Consider the following 6,214-nt stretch of genomic DNA (forward strand, 5'->3'; position numbering starts at 1 on the left):
TCAAGTTGAGCCCGGCAGACAGACTGAAGACCGCCTTCATCACGCCATTCGGAGCCTTCTGCTACCTGACCATGACGTTCGGCTTAAGGAATGCCGGCGCCACCTTTCAGCGTTGCATGCAGAAGTGCCTCCTCAAGCAACTCAGCAGAAACGCCCACGTCTACGTGGATGATGTAGTGGTGAAGACGGAGAAGCGTGGGACGCTGATGGAAGACCTCAAAGAAACATTTGAGAACCTGCGCCGATTCCAGATCAAGCTCAACCCTGAGAAGTGCGTCTTCGGAGTACTAGCCGGCCAACTCCTTGGTTTCCTGGTCTCTGAACGCGGCATAGAGTGCAACCCTGTGAAGATCAAGGCCATCGAGAGGATGGAGGTACCCAGCCGACTATTAGATGTGCAGAAGTTCACCGATAGTTTGGCGTCCATCAGTCGATTCATCAGTCGGCTGGGCGAGAAGGCTCTCCCTTTGTACCAACTGATGAAGAAGACCACATTTTTTGAGTGGAACCACAAGGCGGATGAAGCGTTTCTCCAACTGAAGAAAATGTTGACTACTCCCCCTGTGCTGGCGGCTCCGACTCCTAAAGAGCCCATGCTCCTATACATTGCCGCCACCAGCCGAGTAGTTAGCACAGTCATTGTAGTCGAACGCAAGGAGGAAGGCAAGGCGCTCCCTGTCCAGAGATCGGTATATTACCTGAGCGAGGTACTGTCGACCTCCAAGCAGAACTACCCCCACTACCAGAAGATGTGCTACGGCGTGCATTTTGCCGCCAAGAAGTTGAAGCCTTACTTCCAAGAGCATCCAATCACTGTGGTGTGCACAGCCTCGCTGGCCGAGATCATCGGGAGCCGAGACGCTTCTGGCCGAGTGGCCAAATGGGCCATAGAGTTAGCTCCCTACACCATCTATTACCAGCCCCACACCACCATCAAGTCGCAAGCACTGGCCGACTTCCTCGTCGACTGGGCCGAGACCCAGTACCTGCCACCAGCGCCTGACTCCACCCATTAGCGGATGCATTTCGACGGCTCCAAGATGCGCACCGGCTTGGGAGCCGGCGTCGTCCTCACCTCCCCCAAAGGCGACAAGCTCAAGTATGCACTGCAGATCCACTTCACCGCCTCCAACAACGTCGCCGAATATGAGGCGCTCATTCACGGGCTCTGGCTTGCCAAAGAACTCGGCATTCGCCGGATCCTGTGCTATGGCGACTCCGATTTGGTGGTCCAGCAGTCATCTGGCAACTGGGACGCCAAAGATGCAAACATGGCGAGCTACCGCTTCCTGGTGCAACAACTCAGTGGATACTTCGAGGGGTGCGAGTTCCTTCACGTGCCAAGAAATGACAACGACCAAGCAGACGCCTTGGCACGAGTCAGCTCCACCCGCCAAGCGATACCATCCAGCATCGCTCTTCAGCGCCTCCTTAAGCCGTCTATCAAGCCTTCACCAGAATCAGACTCCATCTTTGTGCCGGCTGCCCCCGAAGAAGTCGGATCCGACTCAAGAGCCCCCGTAGACGGCCCCAAGAAGATCACAGTCGAAGCCGGCCCGAAGACTTCAGAACCCGGCCCGGGGACTGCGGCAGCCGGCCCAAAGACTTCAGAACTCGGCCCAGGGACTGTGCCAGTCGGCTCGAGGACTGTGCCAGTCGGCCGGGGGACTTCGTCAATCCAGCAAGCGGCCGCAGACTCCAGCCCGCCGCCTCCCAGCCCAGCCGCCCTTGTCCAAGTCGCAGTGGTGGCAGTTGAAGAAATAGCAGCACCCTCATGGGCGCAGCCCATCCTCAAGTTTCTAGCGAATAGAGAGCTGCCAACTGATGAAATCTTGGCTCGGCAAGTGCAACGCCGAGCGGCAGCCTACACCATAATCAACAGAGAGCTGGTCAGGCGCAGCGTCACTGGTGTCTACCAGCGTTGTGTGGAGCCAGAGCAAGGCCAAGCAATTCTCAGAGACATCCATCAAGGAGAGTGCGGCCACCATGCGGCTTCAAGAGCACTCGTTGCCAAAGCCTTTCGACACGGTTTCTTCTGGCCAACTGCCCTGGAAGAGGCCAAGGAATTAGTCCAAAAATGCAAGGGGTGCCGGAAGTTCCGCTCCAAGCCGCTTCAGCCGGCTTCTGCACTGAAGACAATCCCCATCGTCTGGCCCTTTGCAGTTTGGGGCCTGGACATGGTGGGACCATTCAAGACGGCCCGAGGCGGCCTAACTCACTTACTCGTCGCAGTGGACAAGTTCACCAAGTGGATAGAAGCAAAGCCCATCAAGAAGTTGAACGGTCCGACTGCAGTGACTTTCATCACTGACATCACGGTTCAGTACGGCATACCGCACAGCATCATCACCAACAATGGCACAAAATTTGCCAAAGGCGCCTTGGCCCGTTTCTGCGCGACGTAGGGCATCGACTGGACTTAGCGTCCGTTGCCCATCCGCAGTCAAACGGCCAAGTGGAGCGAGCGAACGGCCTCATCCTATCTGGCATCAAGCCTCGACTGGTCGAACCACTCGAGCGTTCGGCCGGCTGTTGGCTTGAGGAGCTGCCTGTCGTCCTCTGGAGTCTGCGGACGACTCCAAACAAGTCAACCGGCTTCATGCCTTTCTTCCTCATCTACGGTGCCGAAGCCATCATCCCGACAGACATAGAGTTCGACTCTCCACGAGTCACCATGTACACCGAAGAGGAAGCAGAAGAAGCACGTCAAGACGGTGTCAATCTGCTGGAAGAGGGTCGGCTGTTGGCACTCAGCCGGTCCAGCATCTACCAGTAGAGTCTACGCCGATACTACAACAGGAAGGTCAGGTCGAGATCTTTCCAAGAGGGCGACCTTGTGCTCCGGCTGATCCAGCGAACAGCCGGCCAGCACAAGTTGTCGGCGCCTTGGGAAGGCCCCTTCATCATCAGCAAAGTGCTGGGCAACGACTCCTACTACCTAATCGACGCCCAGAAGCCCCGAGCACGCAAGAGGGACGACTCCGGCAAACAGCGGAACGGCCGTGGAATGCAAATCTTCTCCGAAGATTTTATAGTTGATGCAACTACTAAAGCAGGAAAAATAAAGGCAAGACGACAGCCTAAGAAGCGGCAGACGGGTTCGGAGGGTCGATGGATACGACGGTGTCAGGCGCCGAGGCGGCCGGCTGGGCAGTCTCGGCTTGATCGTCTCTGGCGGCGGCCGGCTCGGTCGGACGCGGCTCGTTGCTGGAGGCGCGGTCGAGCAGAGGCTGGTCGTCCGCTCCGTCTTCTGGCTCCTCCGTCTCGCCTCCGTCCCCCGCCTCGTCTTCCTCCTTGGTGCTGGAGCCGATCACCTCTGCCGAGTCCTCGTCGTAGTCCGGGTTCATCCCAAACCACTCCGGCGGCACCTCTTCGCCGTTCGCGGCCCGCTCAGGAACAAAGACGCTGGTGTCTGTGTAGTCGGCAGTCGCCGCCACACACTCAATGAGGGTGCCTTCCACAGCCACCAGCTCTGCCTGGGCCTCTGACCGGAACGCGGCCAGCCGATCCAGGTCCAGCCCTGGATACCAAGCCTTGACAAATTCCAAGGCCCGGCGCGCTACAGCCCGGGCCGAGGAACCCTTCCAAGCCTCAAGACGGCCAGCTGCGACCTCTAGCCAGTCGGCAGTCCGACTGGGAGTGCGCAGAACCGGCATGCCCGGCCACAGGGCGGCAATCGCCTGAGCCCCGGCGCGTTGAAGCCGGCGCATCAGCTGATGGGCCGGCCACAGACGGGTCTCGATGCTCAGGAGCTGCTCGTCGACGGTCAGGGGGGCGTTGGCGGCGATCTCCTCGCCATTTGCCCTCCGCGCCTCGCGATCAGCCTCGATGGCTCGGGTGACCGCCTGCGAGTGGCCAGGGAAGAAGTCTGCCAAAACAAAAAGAAGCAAAAGAAAGAATCAGGAGTCGGCCTGACTTACAGTCGGCAGCTCGAAGAAAGAAAGCAAAGAAACTCACCGTCGACAATGTCTTCGATCTCGTAGAAGCCGGAGGTCAGCATCGCCTCCTTGTCAGTCCAGAAGGAGCGCTCGATCTCGAACTCGGCCAGGAGAGCGGTCTCTCTCTTCTCTGCCTTGTCCTGTGCCGCCTTAAGCAGCTCCTTCTGCTCCGCCAACTGCGCGGCCAGCAAGTCACGCTCTGTGGCGAGCTTGCCACACTCCTCCTCCTTGGCACGTAGGGCAGTGCTGACTTCGCCCAACCGTTTCTGAAGAACGGCATTGGCCTCTGAAGAACCAAAAGGATGCTAAGTCGTCAATAAAGAAGGTCGCTGGAAAGATCCGGCCCGACTGCTCAGCAGTTGGCCCGAATCTCGGGGACTACAGCCCGCGGGTGCGCCAGCGCGCCCCCGCGAAAAAGAAGGACTTACTCCGGCTCTCCGACAAGTCGGCCGTCCGCTTCCCTAGCTGCTCAACATTGCGGTTGAAGGCAGTGACGCGGAGGTTGTGATACTCCTGTGATAAAGAATCAGACAAAGGTGAATATTCGGACTCGCCCGATGGAGTTTCGGGCCGCCTGCTCAGCAGCCGGCCCAAAACTCGGGGACTACACCCAGTGGGTGCGCTGGCGCGCCCCCATAGAGAAGAATGAAAAAAGACAAAGTCAAAGAAGGAAAGTATACCCGAATAGATGCGCGCGACGCCAGATGCGCCCTGGTGCAGCCCTGGATGGCCTCGCCCTCAGCTCGCAGCTTCGCCTGGACGTCCAGGAGCGCCTGGTTCAGTGGACCGTCGCCGCCTCCTCGCACCCACCCAGTGGGTGCGGCGCTTGTCGCCTCGGCATCTGGGATGGCCGAGCTAGCGGCGCCGGCCTCCAAGGGGCGTGGCACTGAAACTGCCTTCTCAAGGCGGCGGTGCGCTGGTGAGGCGACCTGAAGGAGCAGCCTCGCCACCGCCTCGTCTTCAGTCGGCGGCACTGGCAGGCCCGCCGACTGCTTGCCATGCGCGCCCCCAGACGGCGGTGGAGGCGGCGGTGGTGGCGCGGCCATGCCCGACGTGGAGGCCTCGCCACCGTCCTTCTTCATGATGGGGTGCTCCCCGCCGACTTCTCCAGTCTGCCCCGTGAACTCCGGGGGCGGCGGCACGGAGTTCAGCGGGATGACAAGCAACGTCGATTGGCGGCGCACTGTGGCGGCGGCTTCGGCTTCCTCCAGTTTCTTCTGGGCGGAGGCCGCCGCTTTCTCGACCTTCGCCTTCTCCAGGCAGTCGGCCTCCTCCTCGTCGTGCTTCTCCCACGCGTTTCGCTCCGTCGCCTCCCGGAGATCGGCGGCAGGGTCAATCCGCCGAGTATTGGCGGACGTCTCGGCCGACCCCATGACAGAGGGGATGGCGACCCTCTCAAGACAAAGAGGGGCCCTGAAGCAAAGAGGGAATGAAAAAGACTCGGAAAAGATTTATCAAAGAAAACAAGGCAAAGGCAGGGAGCGCTTACGCGGAGACTAGTGGCGGCTTCTTCACTTCCTTGCGGAAGCGGTTGGCCTTCGTGACCGCCTCCTCCCGCTTGGTCGCGGCGGCCGCCCCCTTGAACTTCTTCGGCCGGCCGCTGAGTGAACTCAGCGCGGCCCAGCGCTTCTTCGCACTGACTTGACTGGGCAGGCCGGCGGAGGAACTCGCGCCTGGATGGTCGGCTCTCGATTGGCGGCACGGGAGGACTTCCCCTTCGGCGTCGTCTTCTGGCCAGTCGGCGAAGGTGGCCGAGGGCCTAAAGCCTCCCTCCTCTCCTCCTCCTCCGCCTTCGGCGTCGGCCTCCATCGCTGCTGCCCCCAAGTCGGGGTTGTCGATGTCGCTCTCCGCTCGATCAGGAGCGAACTCGCGGGGCAGTCCCGTGGCGCCGACTGCAGGCTGGATGAGTGGGTTCTGACTCGAAGAAACCAAAGAGAATCAGAAGTCGGATTCGGCCGCAGAAGGAAAACAGAAGAGCAAAATATACAACTTACCACTGGTGGGGGGTTGGCGCGCGAGTACGGCTCCTTGCCGAACTGCCAGTCCGCCGCGAGCTCACAGTTCGCGATGTGGTTCACCATGTTCGCCACCTCCGCGTGGGGCATCTCCCTGGTGCACATCCGTCTTGGGTCCCAGTGGTCACTCATCTAACAGATCAGATGAGGTCGGCCTTGGAGTGGGAGGACTCAGCGCGCCACGAAGGTGGCCAGCAAGTCGGCCCCAACCAAGCCTTCCGACTGCACCAGCACTCGGAGTCGCGCGACGGCGGCGGCGCC

The sequence above is a fragment of the Triticum dicoccoides genome, chromosome 2B (assembly GCF_002162155.2).
Source record: "Triticum dicoccoides isolate Atlit2015 ecotype Zavitan chromosome 2B, WEW_v2.0, whole genome shotgun sequence".
Classification (NCBI taxonomy): domain Eukaryota; kingdom Viridiplantae; phylum Streptophyta; class Magnoliopsida; order Poales; family Poaceae; genus Triticum; species Triticum dicoccoides.